This window comes from Sorghum bicolor, chromosome 6 (assembly GCF_000003195.3).
Source record: "Sorghum bicolor cultivar BTx623 chromosome 6, Sorghum_bicolor_NCBIv3, whole genome shotgun sequence".
In the NCBI taxonomy this organism is placed as follows: domain Eukaryota; kingdom Viridiplantae; phylum Streptophyta; class Magnoliopsida; order Poales; family Poaceae; genus Sorghum; species Sorghum bicolor.
This window is the reverse complement of record NC_012875.2, coordinates 5,612,515-5,633,884: the sequence shown is the minus strand read 5'-3', so window position 1 is coordinate 5,633,884 and position 21,370 is coordinate 5,612,515. Positions and strand designations below refer to the sequence as shown.

At 45.1% G+C, this 21,370-nt stretch overlaps 1 pseudogene; it reads left to right on the top strand.

The window, feature by feature from the left end:
• LOC8083447 overlaps positions 1-21,370 on the top strand; it is a 36,469-nt pseudogene that overhangs the window by 2,890 nt on the left and 12,209 nt on the right.

Here is a 21,370-nt window from a genome sequence, read left to right as displayed (position 1 = left end):
TGTTTTCCTCAACCAAAAAAATTGCATGAAACTTGAACTATGAAATATATCGTCGTTTGGTTGTTTTTACGTGCATTTCTAAAATAAAACCGTAGCGTTAGCACGGACACTATACTAGTGCTTTAGAAATTCCACTGCATTGGAGAGCTCCGAGACTAGAAACAAGGTGGTTCATTGATTACTATGCTAGAGACATTAACATGTGCCCATTGCTCCTCCAATTCGCTCAACTAGACTTCAACCAGATTCAAGATGAGCATGAGAAAGATCATGCTGCGGTAACATGGTATGCTTGAAGCAAACTTATAAACTTTACTCCCTACCAAATGCATTGGTTAATTTGCTGCCTAAAAGAAAAAAACGTTTTTCAAGAACACTCGTAGGTGGTGGAGGAACACTGGATCCGGCTTCTTTGCCGAGAGCCGGGAGCCCTCGACAAAGGCCTAAAAGCCCTCGGCAAATTCTTTGCCGAGTGCCTGCCACATGGCTCTCTGCAAAGAAGCTCTCGGTAAAGAATTCTTTGCCGAGAGCCACGTGGCAGGCTCTCGGCAAAGTCCACGGCGCCATCGAGGAACGTCAATGTTGACGTCGTCTTTGCCGAGAGCCGTGCTGGCAGGCTCTCGGCAAAGACTTTTTATTTTTTTTAAAAAAAGTCTTTGACTTTTTATTTTTCTTTAAAAAAATCTTTGCCGAGAGCCTGCCTAGAAGGCTCTCGGCAAAACCCTCCTTTGCTGAGAGCCAGCCTGGCGGGCTCTCAGCAAAGCTGTAATTCTTGTGAATAGCTTTCTATCTTTGCCGAGTGCCAGCCATCCTGGCTCTCGACAAAGCTGGGAATTTTTTTTTGTTTTTTGTTTTTTCCCTATTTTTACATGCACAACCACATATGTATATATATCACAAATCCACATGTCTATATCACAATCCACATATATATCAGACATGAAACATATCGAAGTCCGTAGATATCACAAATCCACATAGATATGACATATAACATAAAGTCCAACATAACCACAAGTTCATAACATAAGGCACAAGTTCATAACATAAATCACAAGTCCACATGAATATCACTGCTCGAAGTCGCTAGCGCCTCACCCCTAGTGTTGTGACTCTGACCCGTCATCGCCGTGGCCTCCGTCGTGTCCCGAGCCCCCATCTGGCCACGCCGACCAGGGTGTGGAGAGCTCCCACCTGTCCACGGTGCCCACATGGCCTGCCCTGGTGCCGACTCGGATGGGTACGAGTACCTGGGGCGCGGAGGAGGGCTGTCGGAGAACCCAGGGTGCCTGTGCTACGGATGGGCACCAGGCCACGTGTGTTGCGTACTTGGGTGGCCATAAGGACTAACCTACCACCCGCTGCCTGGAGAAGGGGTCGGGTTCGAATCCCACGACTGATGCTGCATGATATAGAAGCAATCTCATTAGTGTCTGCAGGACGGCCGCATAAGCCAAAGCAATAGACAAACATATATATACTCACCGGACTCCCTGCAGGGGCAGGAACAGGGCGTGGAGCGAAGAGCGAGGCAGGCAGCGGAGGCGCTCCAGAGCTCTTGATGGACTGAAAGTAGCTGACTAGGTCCGAGATCTGACGCTGCGTGTGCTGCTGTTGTGCCTCCATGTGGCGCTGATGGGCCTCGTCTCTAGCCGCCAGCTCCCGCCGATGGGCCTCCTGCAGCTCGTCCTGCCTAGCCCGCAACTCCTCTAGCTACGACTGAAATATTACACCCGCAAAGGTTAAACAATGCAAAAGAGATGTACATATGTAAAACTAATGGACGACGGATAAAGCTGTAGTTACCTGAAATACCGTCTGCATCGCAGCCATTTGCTACATAGAGCTCGGCTGACGAGGCCGTATGGGGACGTCGGAGGTTGAGCTGCTCCCCTGCCGAACCTCGCGGAGTGTGGGTACGGTGGCCGTGCCGCTTCCCTCCTCCCGTCCTCATGAGCAGGTCCGTGTCCAATGGCTCGGTGGTAAGGTCGAAGTCATCCCATGGCGCGTGCGAGCTGCAGTGGCGTACGTGGACATCTTCTTGTAGGCGGCAGTGTTGGTGTATGCGTTGGGCCTGTCCTGCGGGTTGTAGACGTTGTTCGGATCCGATGCTCGCCCCTTGTTAGCCAGGGCGTACCCAACAAACTCGCTGATGGGCACATTGTCGTGCGTCTTGCACTGTGAGGAAAACACAAGGTTGATTAAACGTAATGAGAACAAAGCGTTAGCAAAAATAAATAAACAAACAAAAAAAGAAACGTACATTTGTGTCCATGTACCCTGGGAGGGGCACGCTCCCCTGGTGGTGTGATGCCCTTTTCATCGCGGCCAGGCGGTTCTCCCGTCTTTTTCTGCACTTCACGTACGTCTCTGGCCTCTGCCACGAGTCCACAATCTGAGCCCAGCAGTCCATGTGCGATTTGCACCAATCAGCAGGAAACTGCATGACAATGTGCATTTGATATGTCATAAGATGAATGAGAATTAATGTTTCATTTTATTATTTTTCAAGGAAGGAAACAAAATAAATATTTGCTACTTACCTGCATGTACTGCTCCCTGGTGATGTCAGTGTCGGGCAACATGATCATCTCCCTGGCCTATTTCTTCGTCACCTTCTGGCCAAGCATCTCGTGGTGGTAGGAGATGACGCACTAGATGTGCGCCTCGGAGTACATGTCCTTCAGCCGCTCTCTGCAGACCTTGTCTTGGACTTTCGCCGCCTCGACCTCTTTCCCCTCCTCGCACACGAACCACTCCTACATACAAACATCATATATGTTTCATTTTATTATTTCAAAAACATGAAATGAATGCGTAGTACTGAAGACTTACCCAGAACTCGGCTTTGATGACCTGCGCAAGAGTGGTGCTGTTTGCCTCGACGCTGGAGAAGTGCGACCAGTAAAAGGGCGGCTCCTCTTTCCCCTTGTGCACGACCAAGCCGGGGTAGTGCTTCTTAATAAGGAGGCCGTGTATACTAGTGATATGGCGTGACTCTGTCGCATCCACCTTGACAAAGTTCCTACACGAGGCATTACGAAAAATTGTTAGTCTGAAGTTTGATTTTCAACATGTCATATGAATTAATCGTAAAAACATGAATGGTTACTTACCTATCACCGCAAAGTGTGATCAATGCTCGGGCGTGTCGCGTGGGCACCCGGTCAAGGAGGCGCGTGATACCCCGCACGTAGAGCTTGCTCGAGCTAGACGAACTCACCGCCTCAACAATTGGCTCCTCATCCACGTCCCCAACGTGGTTGCCCTCGAAGTGCTCCTCCTCGGGCTGGGCCATCGGGCTAGAAGACGCCATGACCTGGCACCGTCCACGGTCCCTACTCGTGGACGACTCCAGCTGAGGCTGAAGGTCCGTGTCGTCGGTGTCGTCGTGCCCCATGAAGGTCGAGGCGACCCCCTTTCGCCGCGGTCGCCTTTCTCCCAGCATTTTGTCCTGTGCCTGAGATGACAAAGCTTAAACCAATTAGTACAATTAAACAAGAAGTACTTACAGATATGCAAAATGAACAAAACATAATTGTAAAGTAATAACAATGAAAATACAATATTACATGAATTAGAAATTATCTCCACGAACGGCGGTGGTTGGCTCATCGTCACTATAGTCATCATCACTGTCAATATTGTCGAGCTCTCTAAGGTCCTCGACATATCCATTTTCAACACCGACTCCATCGTCCTCAACAACATGTCTATCATGTTGAGCCCTCCATTCCTCAAGCATTATTAAGTCCTTAGCATCTTGCACTACTTCACCCTCCTCCTCATCGACGTCATTGTTGCCTTCCATGCCCATTAGAGAAAGAATGTCTATATCTAAATGTCCGTCTAGCCCCTCAGGTTGATAGAACTCTCCGCTATTATGTTGTGGGTCATAGTTGTAGTCATCATCATTTGGGAGAGGCGCTTTACCACGCGGCGATACCAAGTGCACAAGGTACCAACCCTCAAGATTCTTGTCTTTTTGGCACGTCCATGGGAGATAATAAACTTGCGTGGCCTGTTGAGCCACAATATAAACATCTTCTCCTTTATGGACAGAATCTTTTCGAATTTCGATTTGCCCAATGTCATCGGCTCTTCTAATGACCTCAGGATCGAACCAATGGCATTTGAACACCACTAGTTTAAGAGCTTGGGGGCCCTCAAAGTCGAGCTCGTATATTTCTTCGACTATGCCATAATAGTCACGGTCATCGTTGTCGGGTGTACGAACTCCTATGCATGTGGTCTTTAGGTTGGGCTGACTCTCCTCGTGGCTTCTCGTGCGAAAGCGATAGCCATTCACATCATAAACGGTGAATGACTTGACCCTTGTAGCAAAGCCCCATGCAACCTGTTTCAATTCATCATCCATTTCTGCATCTGTGTGGGCCTGCAAGGTGAGGCCAGGTAGATTGTTACATTACTCGCTCCTAGGAGCAAAGTGGCATCTCAAAGTTGAAATGAGGTAGGTTGCATGGTACCTTTGTATGGAACCAAGAAATAAAATCGGGCACGACATTTTTGAGAAGATTGTCTTCTTCTTGGATGGTGGGAGCCCTTCTCCCTTTCCATTGTTCTTTCACAAACTTTCTGAAAAAACAAGAGACAAGCTCATTGTTCTTTAGATATGTAGAGGATATTGACGGTGTATGTAACAAGATCATTGAGAACTTACATTCGATAAGGCTCCATTTCGTCAAGGTTCATCAACACATAAAGCATGATAGTGCGCCACTCACGATCTCACAACTGCTTGTGGGTACCTGCACTTCCTCTTCCAAGTTGCCCTTTGAATAAACTCAGGGTTGATGAACTCTCATCAGTGTTGTAACAAGGGGGTGCGCCGGTGGGAAGGTTCTCAGTATAGTACGTCGTTGTGAAGTTTGACACCTCCTCCACTATGAATGCCTCTGCCACGGAAGCCTCAATTTTGGCTTTATTCTACACTTTTTCTAAAGAATCTTTAGACACCTCTCAATTGGATAGCACCAACGGGCCTGCACGGGACCCCCCAGCCGTGCCTCACGTGGTAGGTGCAAAATCAGATGTTGCATCGGGAGAAAGAAGCCAGGTGGAAAGATCATCTCCAAGTTGCAGAGCAACAGAGGTGCAGCACGCTCTAGGTCAAGAATCACTGCTCGAGATAACTCTCTAGCACAAAGCTGTCGGAAGAAATAGCTCAACTCTACTAGGACACGCCACACGGGATCAGGGAGGTATCCATGGGTCATCGCAGGAAGTAGCCGCTCAATCCATATGTGGAAGTCATGACTCTTCATCCCTAGGACTTTCAAAGTCTTCAAGTTCACTCCCCTACTCAGACTTGCCGCATACCCATCGGGGAACCTTAATGCCTTGATCCACTCCACTACTTCCTTCCTATCGGTCCTTTTCATGGTGTAATCGGTCGGGCCCCTTCTCTAATTCTTGCCAGGAGCAGGGGTCTTCATCACTAGCTTTGGTCTGGTCCTTGAAGTAGGGAGCCTAGTCAAGCCCGATATATGAGTCCACATGTGCTCCACACCATACTTCTTAAAACCAACTTTGTCATCAATTTCAAGGGCCTCTAACTCGGCAAGGACCTAAGCACCACTCATAATTTGAGGAATGGTGTCGGTGACTTCAACATCTTTTGTGAAGTGCTTGATGTCTCGTCTAAACTCATGGTCGTCATCTAGAAATTGACGATGCTTGTCAAATGAAGAATACTTGCCACCCTTGTTCAGCTAGGTGAACATCACAGAGGCCTTGCATACTGGGCAAGGGAACTTCCCATGAACACACCACCCACTGAATATGCCATACGCTAGGAAGTCATGCATTGAATACTAGTACCACACATGCATTGTGAAGTTTTGCTTTGTAGCTCGGTGAAGGGTCGAGATGGCGGACTAGACGGGGGTGAATAGTCCTTTCTAAAACTTATTACGTCGAGTAACCGAAATAAATGCTGAATTAAAACTATCAGTCTAGCCAAGACTACACCCCTCTATCTAAGTTCTCTAGCACCTTGTAAAAGATCCTAAATAAGCAAACAAGGTGCTACCTTAGCAAGAGCTCATCTAATCAATTCTAGGAGCAAGGTCACACAAACCTATGCCACTAGTACTTTGCAAAACATGGAGCTCCTACACAACTAGTAAGCAAAAGCACAAAGCTAATAAGCTCACTAGCAATGCTCAATAACAAGGCAACCAATGCCAAATTAGAGAGCGCAAATTTCTTAGCTACACAAACTAAGCAATGTGACTAACTAGGTTACACAAACCAAATTAGTCACGCAAGGGCAACTACTTCTAGCTACACATGCAAGAAGGTAATTTGCAAGTTACACAAACTAACTAATTACAAGAGCAACGACATAAGCACAAGTATATGAATGTAAATACAAGCTTGTGTTAGGGACTTACAAACCAATAGGAAGAACAATGTTGACACGATGATTTTCTCTCGAGGTTCACTTGGTTGCCACCAAGCTACGTCCCCGTTGAGACAAGCCCTGTTGATGCAAAAGTATATCTGCAAACACAAAGGGCTAATACCCGATTTTGAGGTTGAGGCGTGCCAGCCGATTTGACCTAACAATCGACAAAGGTGATAACTTGAATACTTTGATCCCGACAATAGTGATACGCCCGGATGCCACGGCCAAGAGGTATGTTGGTATTTCTTAGCGATGCAGCCAATTATCCGCAAGCGCACGGAAGTACCGTTGTAGCACTTCACCCGGTGGTATTCAGGGTATCGAGATTTCACAGGGAACGGAGGTGTTTTGATTCTTAAACTAAGTGTACCCTAGAGTAAAGTGAGAGGGATGACTTAGGTAGTGAGGTTCTCCTAATGGTAGAAGTTTTGTGCAAGGCAACATGCTTTTCTAATCTTACTTTGGGCACCGGAGCTAGGGCTTCGCATGCACCGCCTCTGCAAAAGGCGGTGGGGAGCTGGGCCAGGCCAGGGTCGGCCGACCCTTGGGGGCGGCCACCCCCTGGCTGGCTCCGTTGGCCCAGGCCCAAAGCCCAGACGATGCTCCTCGGCCCTCTGAGTTTGAATCCAATTGCATTTCGATGCACTTCTGTATTTGAATTAAATGTGCCTTCAATTCTTTGATTTTGGCGGCTCAAACCCTAGTGTCCTGCATGCACATGTGTTCACCAAAACTGTGGAATTTGGTTAGCATAAAAAGCCCTATTTCTAATGTTTGGTGATATTTTATAGAGTTTGTATGCATGTTGGCGGTATGAAAAGTGTATTTTAAGAAACGCCAACAAACTCCCCCACACTTGGCCCTTTGCTCGTCCTCGAGTAAAGCTTATGTTTTTGGGCTAAGATGGTTCCACTTCTCCTGATAATGAACCTGCATACAAACTATTCCAAGCCTCACCTGAACTTATGAGCATTTAGAGTGTCTACCAAAACATCTCGAGTAATTGAAAAATGGATTAGTTTGGATTCAAATCTTCTTACTCAACTTTGCTCAAAACTTGGGTTTTTACCTTTTTGAATAAAAATAGTCTTGCTCTTCAGATGATACTCTCAAATCACTCGAGAATGTTTCTGGTTCCTTACCAAGGTAAAAGTACCTCTTGATTTGTCCTACCTCTATAAGCTGTATTTGGAGTTTTGGGTATGGACCAAGGAGAATGCATACTTACCTTGTATGTATTGTCGAGTCAAATCTCGGATCCAAGAAGAGAAGTGTCATACCCTTAGATCAAGATGTGCAAGTGTGTGGTATATGGTATAAACAACTCCATTGGTTGATATGATCTCATCAAGTATTTCTAGACATGGCTATCATAACTCTTTTATTTTCTTGTGAGCCTTCATGTGCTCATCTTTTTTTTTTATACTTAGGACCTTCATGTGTCCTATATTTTTTTCAGGTGGGTATTTTTATACCTCTAATTCTACGGCGGGCACTTGCCCATATTTTTTTTCTTCTCTTTTTTTATATATATTTTTGCATAGCCCATGTCTTTATCTAAGATGCACTAGAGAGATCATTCTTTAAAACATGGAGTGTTTGTATGGTGGACATGTAAGGCATGTTTTTGCGCACTCCCAGTGTAGAAGCGGCATATATATGTATCTAGAGTGTACGTGATCTTGATCTTGAGAGCATGATAAATCTCTTAACAAGGGTCAACAAGACTTGACACAACTCAAAACAAATAAGCAGCTATTTGTAGAATTTTTATCAAGAGTAATATATTTGGCCTTGGTAGGTAATTATCTATCATTGAAGAGTAGACTTTTTGCAATTTTAATTTTATCAAATAAATCCCCAAGTTCATTGCATAAGTGAGCAAGTTTCAAATCATCCTACTATATCGCAAATCTCAATTACTTAGAAGCAATGGGGACCCTATAAAAAGTTGCTCATAAATGGTAGGCTTTTGGCGAGGAATAAAGAGTATACATGTTTAATTTCCAAGGCGGAAAGGAAATGGAGTATTCATTTATTTTTTATCTTTTTATTTTATTAGCAATATTTTTATCATATAAATCAGATTTAAATTGTCATAGGAGGAATAAAAATAATTCTGAAATTTTTTTCTATGTAAGATTACCTTGATGGCGATTCCTCCCCCACACTTGTTTTTTTACCTGTTCTTTGATTTTTCTCAAGTAGACAAAAATAATACAAAAACAAGTGGAGACAAAATAATTCGAAAAAAGGACTTCTTTATTATTCAATATAAGCCGAGACATTGATTACAAAGTAAATAAAGGAAATCTGAATAAAAGCGAAAATAAATTACTCGGCTAAGCAAAATTAAACTAGATGCGGTTTGTGTCTAGAACATGCTCTACACCCGCAGCCCGAGCCACCTTGACAAGCCGGTTGGTTAGACCGAATTGTACAGCGGCTAAGTCGTCCTTAAGCTCTATATATTTCAGGCGGGTGTTAGCTAGTTCGCCTTTAAGCTCTTCCACCACACCACGTAGTGACCGCACAGAAGTCCTAAGCGCAGCGATAGTGCGCGCGCTTTCCCGCTTCGACTCATTATCTGAATCGCTAAGAAATCTGTGTGGCTGCCCCCTAAGGATGGGATTTTTGCGCTTGCGTTTTGGGACGCGAGGGGTAGCAGAAGGTAGATTAGAGTCACTTGGCAGCCGGTTTGATGGCCATCCTATAGCGGGGTTTGCGCGTTTGATACGCAAGGGGACTGGACGAGGTGGTCGCGGCTGTCTTAGGCGCGGGCGCAGGTGCGGGTGGCGCGAGCGGCGGCTTACGCATGAGGCCCTTCCCGCATCCTCCACCGGGTTTTCTAATTCCCACCACGGTGTAGGACAGGTCGGAGCGCGCAGTGGATCCCGAAGACAAGAACCTAGAGTCTAAACTGCCCGAAGGCGTTACAACATATGGATCTACAGGCGCCTTCTTCTTGTTCGCCGTCGTCGGCGGCGCATCTTTGTGCGCCGTCTTCCTCGGTGCCGTCGTCTTGTGCGCCGCCACCTTCGTGCGAGCCGTGGAACGCAGGCTCGTTCCTTCGCTCGTGATGCTTGACGGGGGCATGATGGCAAGAGGGTACGTCAGCATCTCTCCTTCTTCCACACCGAACGCCTCCCTCATGTTCGTCTCGGAGAATTCTCCTTCGGCGTCGAAGGATCCTCCCGACTCCACGAACAGCGCTAGCGCGTGGCTGCCCATTCCCTAAGCGCTACTCTTGATAGAGGTGGTTTGTGAAGATGTAAACTTGGAAAGCACTAATGGCTATGGCTTAGAGAGGGGTTAGAGGGTGTTTAAATAGGAAGAAGGCCCTCCCTGGCGAGATCACGAGCGGCAAATTTGAATTTGCATGCAGATAAGGATAGGGATGACGAAGAGATAGACGCTGGAAAAGATCGGGCCGCAGACGTGTCAGGCCAGGGGCGGCCAACCCCTAGGGGCAGCCGACCCCTGGGCACGTCCGTTGGCCCTGAAATTTGGCATGCGCGCTCGTCCCACTTTTCAAATTTTGAATCTGCCTGCGTTTTGCTACGTTTCCTAGATATTTTTTAGAGAAACAAGGGTTTTATTGAAAGGTAAAAGCTAAAAACTAAAGATCCTTTTTAGAAATCATATTTTTATTTTTGGTAATTCAAAACTAAGCAGAATTAATTGAAATATTTTATTTATATTATTATTATTATTATATATTTTTTTTTACAATTTAAACCCAATTAATCAAATGTATTGTTTCAATTTCCTTTTCAAAATTGGGTTCCAGGAAAACTTTTAAGCGTTGACCATTTACCTTAGTGATATTACCTTCGTCATCTGCTATGATTATCGCGCCATGCTCGGAGGTCTCGATGACGGTGTATGGTCCTTTCCTCTTACTCCGAAGTTTTCCTGCACCGAAAAGTCGTACCTTGGAGTTGAAGAGTAGAACGCGGTCGCCTTTTCTAAACTCCTTGGGTTTGATTCGGTGATCATGCCATTTCTTTGTTCTTTCCTTGTATATCTTGGCACTGTGGTAAGCTTTTTCTCACCATTCTTCAAGCTCAGCTATTTGTTTCTGTCGGTTCCTGCCAGCTAGCTTGAAGTCCATATTCCAGTTCTTGATCGCCCAGTAAGCTCGGTGCTCGAGCTCAAGCGGGAGATGGCATGCTTTGCCACATACCATCTGGAATGGTGACATGCCTATGGGGGTTTTATAGGCCGTCCGATATGCCCAGAGGGCATCTGGTAACTTGCCCTTCCAACCCTTCCCCATTTCGTTGACTGTTTTCTGCAGGATGTTCTTGATTTGCTTGTTTGAGGTTTCCGCTTGACCGCTTGTTTGAGGGTGGTACGGGGTAGCTATGTTGTGCTTTGCTCCAAGCTCACGCAGGAAGTTTCTGAATGTTCTGTCAATGAAGTGTGATCCTCCATCACTCACAACCATCCTGGGTGTTTCGAACCGAGGAAAGATCACTTCATGAAACATCTTCTGTGCGTGCTTTGCGTCAGGAGCTCGGCATGGTAGAGCTTCTACCCACTTGGACACATAGTCCACAGCAACCAGGATATACTCGCAATCTTGGGACTTCTGGAATGGACCCATGAAGTCAATGCCCCATACATCAAATACTTCGACCGGTAGGTTGTAATGGAGGGGCATTTCATTGCGAGCAGTGATGTTGCCTTAAAACTGACACTTCCGGCATCTTCGGATGAAGTCCTTCGTGTCCTCATACATCGTCGACCAGAAGAATCCGCACTGCCAGATTTTGGCTTGAGTGCGGAAGGCTCCATAGTGGCCTCCGTATGGTCCAGAGTGGCATTGTTCGATGATTTTCTCTCCTTCGGTTGCTGGTACACACCTCCTCAAAAGCCCGTCGGAACAGACCCGATACAAGTATGGGTCATCCCAAAGGTGTCGGCGGCTCTCAACTTGCAGCTTCTTCCTGCTTTCGCCTGGTGGTACGTAACCCGTGACCATGTAGTTGACGATGGTGGCGTACCACGGGTTCAGGTCAGTCACTCTTAACAGCATGTCGTCGCGCATGAAGTCATTAGTGGGTAGTTCCTGCATGTTAGTGACTTGCATACTGAAAGCCTAAGTTTGGTTTTGGTAATTAATGACACCAAGTTGCTAATGCCTTTTGTTTAAGTGACTTGAGTTAGGCATAGCAACACATGTGATGAAGGAGCATGGTGGCATGGAAAGGTGGCCACACGATCACAAAGGGATGAAGCATGAAGTGGAGATCATGGTGATAGACGAGGAGCAAAGTTATCAAGGCAAAGGTATAAACATAGGGTTTTACTTTTGCCGGTCTAAGATGAGTAGAGAAGTGATTGACCGGGTTTAGGATAGATAGCCGACTATTAAGAGGGGAAATCACGGTCATCTCTCGAATCAAGTGCTACTAGGTCCATATCTTGAGCATATGCATTAGGATCAAGTAAAGTGCTAACTTAACTCCTTTGGGGAAAATGTTTGTGAAAAGCTAACACACTTGCACTTTGGTGGTGGACACTTGTTGGTGTTAGCACATTTACAAAGGAGGTGGAGTTCCTAGGGGTGAGAGGGGTGTGAGTTCCTAGTGTTTTTGAGAAAAATAAGTGTATATTTTCTATTGCGCCGGTGGGAAATTTAGAGAAGTCACGGGAGTGTTTTCTCAGTGAGAAACACTCACCGGACGCTGAGTGCGGAGGCACCGGACGCTGGCCTCAGCGTCCGGTGAGCTTGACCATGCTAGGGTTAAGCACCGGACGCACTCTGAGAGCGTCCGGTGGTTAGCGTCCGGTGTGAGGGTTTTTGCAACCCTCTCTGCGCACGAGTCCGGTGAGCACCGGACCGTCCGGTGCCCAGCGTCCGGTGAGGTCGCGAGTTTGACACCCTCTCTGCGCACGAGTCCGGTGAGCACCGGACCGTCCGGTGTGGACTTGCAGAGCGTCCGGTGTGTTGCAGGTAGCCGTTAGGATCTGACACGCGAGTTTCAAAGAGGACACGTGGCCAACTCCAGTGCACCGGACGCAGGGAGTCGAGCGTCCGGTGCTCACTTAGTAGCGTCCGGTGCCCCCGTTTACAGCCCAGTGAAAACAGCCAACGGCTAGTTTTCTTGAGGGGCTTATAAATAGTTGGTGGCCGGCTTTGGGACAAACTCTCTTGCACATTTGAATACTTGAGGCATACATTGAGCTAGAGAATACTCCCTCCACTCATCTCCTTGCTTGATTGCTCATCCTAGTGAGATTGAGTGAGATTCAAGTGCATTGCTTTGAGAGTTGCATTTAGTGGCACTTGATTCTTGAGTTTGCTGCAGATTTCTTGTTACTCTTGGGTGTTTCCCGACGCCCTAGACGGCTTGGAGCAGCGGTGGTGTTGAGCTCGTGATTGGAGATTGTTTCGAGCCTCACCAAGTGATTTGTGAGGGGTTCTTGAGCCTTCCCCGCGGGAGATCGCAATTGGCTACTCTAGTGGATTGCTCGTGGCTTGGAGGATCCCCATCTTTTGAGTGGATGTGCGGCACCCGCTGAGGGTTTGGCTTTGGATTGCCAATTAGCTCGTGATCCATCAAGTGGGTGTATCGCCACAACGAGGACTAGCTTGCCGGGAAGCAAGTGAACCTCGGTAAAAATCTTGTGTCATCTCTTGCCGAGGATTCTCTTATTGTTGTGATTGATTGATTGGCTATATTTCTACTCTACAACGTCGGTATAACAATCACTCACCTCTCCTTTACTTTTGTGCATACCTTGCTAGTTGTGTAGCTTGTTTAGCTTAGTTCTCTTATTGTTGTGCTTTAGTGTTTAGCCTTGTACTAGTTTGTATAGGTGGCTTGCATAGCTTAGTTGAGCTAGTGCTAGAATTGCTTCGCCATTTGTTTTACTAACTCACTTGCTTAGTGAAGTTTGTAGAAATTTTAAATAGGCTATTCACCCCCCCTCTAGCCATTTGGACCTTTCACATACGCGAAAGATGGTCTGCCACAGTATTTTGCATCAAGATCCATCTTATGAAGTTTGTAGAAATACCCTTTTTATCTTTTATTTCTAAATCAATTTCTTGTAACATCAAGATCCATCTTATGAGGCGAGGTTTTGCATCTCTCTTAGTGAGTAGGTATTTTAGAGCAGCATGATCAGTATAAACAATTATTTTTGCTCCCACTAAGTAAGATCTGAATTTATCAATAGCGTTCGAGGGTCCCGATATGGTAGGAGATGTCTCTATAGGTGTATTGTCAGTGGAGGCTATTGAGACTTCCTCTATTTCAGGTTCGGGCTCTACGCGGAGGGGTTCTAGCGGAGGAGTGTTCTCTAGAATGAGGTCTAGTAAGGCTTCTCCTTCTGCTGTGGTCTTGTGGTTAAACGACCCTCTGGCAGCTATATCTAATTGTAGGGCAGACTCCTTGTGTAGCCCTAGCCAGAAATGTTGTAACAACACGTGGCTAGGGATTGACAAGTCTGGGCCAGAACGGGTAAGAATTAAAAATCTATCCCAGGCTGCACCTATGGTTTCCTTCTCTTGTTGTTGGAAGCTGAGAATCTCTTGCCGTAGGGCAGCGACACGAGATATAGGGAAGAACGTGAGACAAAATCTGTTCCTCAATTCTTCCCAATCTCCTTTCACCTTTCCTACGTTATGGGCGTACCATTGTTTCGCCTTCTCTTCAAGAGAAAAGGGAAACAATTTCCACCTAAGGGTTTCTTGCGACATACCCGAAATTGTCAGGCATGCACAGAGTTGCTCAAACTCCCTTAAATGATGATATGGATTTTCATAATCTAGGCCTGAGAAGGTTTGTTCCCGAACCATGGCTATAAAGCTAGGACGGAGCTCATAACTTGAAGCTGTGATTGGCTTTGACGATTGTGGTGGTTCTACGAGCTCGCCCTTAGGAGCAGAGAGTTGGTAAAGTGTGTTTGGCTCCATAGTATTTTTTTATAATTTTTATATATATATTTTTTAGGTAAAAATGGGAGATGATACACGGGCAACTAGGTTCGACTCAAAAACGACAACCGTTCCCCGGCAACGGCGCTAGAAATGCTTGTTGGTATTTCTTAGCGATGTAGCCAATTATCCGCAAGCGCACGGAAGTACCGTTGTAGCACTTCACCCAGTGGTATTCAAGGTATCGAGATTTCACAGAGAACGAAGGTGTTTTGAGACTTAAACTAAGTGTACCCTAGAGTAAAGTGAGAGGGATGACTTAGGTAGTGAGGTTCTCCTAATGGTAGAAGTTTTGTGCAAGGCAACATGCTTTTCTAATCTTACTTCGGGCACCGGAGCGTACCTGGTCTGCCAGGTAATACCGGCGTGTAGCTCTACACTGTATCCGAACGTGGGGGAAACTAAGGACAAACAGGGCTGTCACCACCTGCTGCCGACCCCTCAACCGTGGGATACGAGGCAAACGAGGGTAACCTCTAAGCTAGACACCACGTCTATGTTATTAGCTACTACTCTAGCGTTGCGCAGGTCCTCCCGCCAGCCCGCAAGAGTCCCTCTACTAGAGTATCTACCGAGAGATAGACAACGAACCTACAAGATTATAAGAACACGATAACGATTACTCAATAACTTCTTAGAACAAAAGAAGAATACAACCTTTGCTTACCCCAATATGGTATTCCAGGTTGTAGAGGTACAGCTCGGGAAGCGGGCAGCACTTCGGCCCTTCCGCCCAGTGCGACTAGGGGAACGGACCGGGTGCTTCCTACTTCTCTTACTCTACACTCTAACTCACTCTCCTATTCTATTCCTAACTAGAGGCTAAGGATATGAGTGGAAGCTCCGCCTCTCTACTACTACTCTTGTATCTCTCTTTATTCTTGTGGACTTGAAGCTTGAATGGATTGAATGATGATGAATGAGAGGCCCTCTCCCCCTCCTTATATAGGTGTGGAAGGTCGGTTTGGGAGGAGGTAAACTGCAAAATGCAACCGGGAACTGCGCTAGGGCTTCGCATGCACCGCCTCTGCAAAAGGCGGTGGGGAGCTGGGCCAGGCCGGGGTCGGCCGACCCTTGGGGGCGGCCGCCCCCTAACTGGCTCCGTTGGCCCAGGCCCAAAGCCCAGACGATGCTCCTCAGCCTTCTGAGTTTGACTCCAATTGCATTTCGATGCACTTCTATATTTGAATTAAATGTGCCTTCAATTCTTTGATTTTGGCGGCTCAAACCCTAGTGTCCTGCATACACATGTGTTCACCAAAACTGTGGAATTTGGTTAGCATAAAAAGCCCTATTTCTAATGTTTGGTGATATTTTATAGAGTTTGTATGCATGTTGGCGGTATGAAAAGTGTATTTTAAGAAACGCCAACAAGGTACTCACGTGGAACTCGAGAATTCGCCGAGTGTTGCTCGTTGAATCCCTAAGAACTCGTAAATAGAAGAAAATATACGAGTTGACGAAGTCGTCGAAAAGTAGATGAAAAAGTGTATGTAAAACTTGTGTATGATATTGATTGATTGTGTCTCTTACATTGCTACTAGGTCTATATTTATACCCTGACCTAAAGAGTTACAACCGTATATGACTAGGATTTTAATTCTAAACAAAACAGGACTCTAGCATAAGGCAAATTTTAACAAATATGGAAAACAACCACCTATCTATTCTAGTGCCTGCTTCAATTACGATGAAACCTTTCATCAGCTCTGCTTTATCGGCATATCCTTGTTGCCTCCTTAACAACTTCCATGCCTTCCTTCATCGGTACCAGCATACTCCCTGTAGCCTCCTTAGCAACTTCCACAACTTTCTTCATCGGTATCGGTGATCATCGGCATCGGCAATGATCAGTACTACCGTCCCAACCCTCAGGCCAACAACATCCTCCACCTGTCATATTGTCATCGACATCATCGGCTATTGGTAGTCGTCTTATCGGCTTGATACAGCAGTTTTCTGACTGCTGATCAGTTCTCCCCGGCCATCCTGACTTGTGCCGAAAAACGGTGTCAACAAGCTCCAAGGTTGCCGCCGGTCCTCTTGCTAGTGGTGACCCATAAGTCACACTCTCCCACGTGGAGTGCTTACCACAAGCTCTAGCACTTGACTCGGTCGGACCACTTGTCACTCTTCGCGTCTCGCTCTACTAGAGTTGCTCTTCGCCATCCCCACGGGGTGAGCACCGTACCCCTCACAAATCTTCCTCCGGAGCACCGCACAATCTTCTCGCGTGCTTCAAACGGAGTCACAATCCACCAAACCGTCTAGGTGATGGCAATCACCAAGAGTAACAAGATATCCCCAATCACAAAGATTTCCTAGTGCCACCAAATGCAAAATCCCGAATGCACACACTAGGCTCTCACTCCCTCACTCAAAAAATAGCACCAAGCATGAGAGGGAGAGGAAGGGGAAATGGTGGATCTTCAACCTCTCATCCACACCCACAAAGGGATCTCAATCTCTCTAAGAAATTTCAGCTCAAATCCATGGGAGAGAGAAAGAAAGAAAGAACCCTAACTTGCTTGCTCTCCAAAAGTGAGAAAATGGGGAGAGAAGTTCAATCCTCTCCACCAAAACCACCAGAGGAAGGGGAGTCCCCTTGGTTTTACTAGCCTGAGCAGCCACCCACTCGCCACTCACCAACGGGCAGGAGCAACGGCAACAATGCACCCACGCGTGGCTTCTGATCATTGGAGAGAAGTGGATGTGAGTTGTATGAGAACAGAAACAGGAATTGCTTTTGAGGGTTTGGTTCCATGCGCAGCACGGTGCGGAACACACACAAACCAGCCATATAAGAATTTCTCGTTCACAAGAGAGAATTGCCGACATGGTGTCTCTGTCTAGACAAAATAGCTATGAGAATTTCTCATACAGAAATGAGAAATGCCAGGATGGTGTCTCTGTCTAGGAAATAGATATGAGAATTTCTCATACAGAAATGAGAAATGCCAGGATGATCAATTTGAGCACCTCTTCAAGTAGTAACTTCACCAAAATATTCCAAAATAAATTGGACACTTAAGTTAGCTTTTCATAGATATTTTTCATGACTTTCTCTGGCATCTCACCACATCACTAAGCGCTTGGTATATGCAAATGAGACTCACACTTAGTGGCACTAGGTAATCATTGCAATTAAAAATTTCCCCTCTTTATAGTACGGTTATTCAAGATGGGGATGGTTCAACCATGGTCGAACGGGTACCGATCTAGCGGTCCATTTAATATGCACTGGAGCCGCGGTTAATCCATTTTAAGTTGTCTGCTTGCCTCGCTACCCCGATAGATATTGTGGATCGACCCATCAATTGATAAGCTTCCTTCTCAAAGACAAGTAGTGCGCGTACAGCCACACATGTTGTAGCATCCCTCGGCTTCGTAACAGACTAACAGATAGCGCGGCCAAGGAGACTCGCTGGGCGTCGTCGTCAACTTCGGTCTTGTTTAGATGTGTAAAATTTTTGGATTTCGCTATTGTAGTATTTTCGTTTGTTTGTAGTAAATATTGTCCAATCATAGACTAACTAAGGTCAAAAAATTCGTCTCGTAATTTACAGTCAAACTGTGTGATTAGTTTTTATTTTCGTCTATATTTAATGCTTCATGCATGTGGCGCACGATTCGATGTGACAGGGAATTTTGAAAACTTTTTGAATTTCGGGGTGAACTAAATAAGGCCTTCCTCCTCGTGGCTGGTTGGTCGCAACAGGAGACTAGTGGAGACTGAAGCGGTAGGGCTAGGGCCTTGTTTACTTCCGAAAAAATTTTGCAAAATTTTTCACATTCTTCGTTACACTGAATCTTGCGACATATACATGGATCACTTTTTTTTTAGATAATGGATGAAACATCCGGCTTCATCTATCCAAAGATAGAATCAGACCAATTATTACAAAACTTTCACAAAGGGCAAAAGTAAAAGCTGCGACAGAATTGCAGCCCACAAGAAGAAAAAGGAAACATTCGAAGTAAAGTTTGAAACTAAGCATGACCAATATAACTTGACGATAACCACCCATTGGAACTAAAAAACTGCAAGGCCGACGTTTCTAGGACCTGCCCCACGAGATTTAACTGCTCCCGTTGATCGCCATGCCGCTGCAAGTGTGCCCACTGTCGAAGCCAGTGTGTTCCCCTGAAGAGTACCTGCAAGAAAGATTTTGGTCTGCATCTGTCAAAAACCACTTCGTTTCGGGTTATCCAAATTGCCCAACAGAGCGATGCGGCTGCCGTTAATAACAATGAATTATACTTTTTAGTGCCTAATTTTGTCCATCTTAAAAACAGGTCATTTATATTTGTTGGCGGTGGCAATCCAAAAATTATATGAACAGCGCGCCATAAGAATTTGGCATAAACACAATCAAAAAAAAGATGATTAATTGTTTCTGGAAAGTGACAAAAACAACAACCTCTGTCACCACTCCTCCTTAGTTAAAACCACTTCTTTTTTTAAATACCAAAGAAAAATTTTAATTTTCATTGGTAACTTAGTTTGTCAGATATCTTGTGACACCCGAACCCCATTGTTAATCAACGCAGCATACATAGACTTGACTGTAAAGATCCCAGACGCATTCAACCCCCAGACAAATACATCCTTCTGGTCTACCAAGTGAAGATCCTGTACAGACGCTACAATTCTGTGCCAAGCCAATAGGTTTGCACCCACTAGATTTCGTCTAAAAGAAATATTAAATGAAGTTGAACCGAGCACTTGTGCAACAGAATCATCCTTTCTCCGTACAATATTAAACAATGAAGGAAATTTATCCTTAAGGGGTTTATTTCCCAACCAAGTATCACTCCAGAACCTGGTTTGAGATCCATCTTTAATCTTAAATGAGCCAAGTTCCAAAAAAGAATCTTTGACATTCATTAGGCTTTTCCAAAAATGCGAATCCAATGGTTTTTTAACATAACTTCCTAAAGTCTTATTTTTAATATACTTTTTTCTTAATAATTCCTGCCACATGCCGTCCTCGTTCAAGAATTTGAATACCCACTTACTTAATAAACACTTATTTTGCGTATCTAGATTTTGAATGCCAACCCCACCTTGACTCTTTGGCTGACATAACACCTCCCACTTTGCCAACCTATATTTTCTTTTATGCTGATCATTTTGCCAATAGAATCGAGATCTGAAGCAATCTATTTTTTCTAACACACCACGTGGAACTTCGAAAAACGACATCATAAACATCGGTAAACTAGACAGCACCGAGTTTATAAGAACCAGTCGCCCTCCTACAGATAACATTTTCCCTTTCCAGCCACTCAGTCTCTTCTCAATTCTATCTTCGATAATCTTCCAATCATTATTATTTAACTTTCTAGTGTTCATAGGAAGTCCCAGATAATGGAACGGGTAATTACCGACCACACAGCCAAACAGTTGCGAATAGAACTCGTATTCTTTTGCTTCACCAAAGCAAAAGATTTCACTTTTATGAAAGTTTATCTTTAGGCCCGATAATTGCTCAAAGGTTGCCAATAACAGTTTCATATTGACTGCCTTCTCAATATCATGGCTCATAAAGATGACTGTGTCATCCACATACTGAAGGATTGACAAACCATCCTCGATTAAATCAGGAATAACCCCCTCGACCTGACCTTCCTCTTTCGCTCTGGCAATTAGAATGGCTAACATGTCGACTACTATATTAAATAGAATAGGCGACATAGGATCACCTTGTCTAAGGCCTTTTTTGGTCTGGAAGTAAGAACCTAATTGATGATTCACCTTAATGTTAACATTGCCCCCTTCAATAAACCTCTGTACCCACTGACACCATTTTTGTGAAAAACCTTTCATTCTCAAAGTTTGTTGTAAAAAACTCCATTTAATCTTATCATAGGCTTTTTCAAAGTCTATTTTGAAAATCACGCCGTTCTTCTTTTTTGAGTGTAGCTCGTGTATTGTTTCATGCAAAATTACCGCTCCCTCCATAATATTCCTTCCTGGCAGAAAGGCTGTCTGAGTAGGTCTAATTATTTTCTGAGCTATAGAAGTCAATCTGTTGGTTGCGACTTTAGTGAAGATTTTGAAAGATACATTCAGTAAACAAATAGGTCTGTATTGCTGAATGACTCTCGCATCCTTCTTTTTTGGCAACAAAATTATAGTTCCAAAATTAAGGCGATTCAAATGCAAATTACCTTGATGGAATTCCGAGAACAAAGCCATCAGATCATCCTTTATAACAGACCAGAAAACCTGATAAAACTCTGGAGGAAAGCCATCTGGGCCAGGCGCCTTATTATGTTCCATCTGGAAAATCGCAACCCGCACTTCTTCCAAAAAAGGTTGGGTTAAAAACTCATTTTCCAGTTCGGAGACTTGTGGAATATCACCGGTTTGAGTCTCATCCAGCTCGATCGGAGTGATCTCTGGTGGACCAAACAAATTCTTATAATAACCAGTAATATGCGCTTTTAGTTGTGCATCACCAGTTATTAAATTAACCCCATCCTCCAACTGAAAAATTCGAGTTTTTCGATGCCTGCCATTAGCCAGTAAATGATAATATTTTGTGTTTGCATCTCCTTCTAGAAGGTGTTTTAATTTTGCTCTTTGGTACCACTTTATCTCCTCTTCCCTCAACAGCTCAGACAATGGTTCGTTGAGTACATGTTTTAAATCCACCTCCGGCTGAGTAAGGAGCATTATTTCCGCTTTTTTATCGAGGACATCTAGTTTATTCAGAATTGTTTCTTTTTCCTTTTTATACACGCCACTGACATTTCTTGCCCATCCTCTTAGATATTGACGAAGTCTGCTTATTTTGGCTTGCCACCGTTCTATAGGCGAGCCACTGACTATTGTACTTTGCCACACATCCTTAACCATCTCACAAAATCCTTCCCTCAGCAACCAACCCAATTCTAATTTGAATTGAGGCTGATAATTTCAGGACGGATTATTTGTAGAAAATAGCAGGGGTGTGTGATCCGAAATTTCCCTAGTCAGTGCT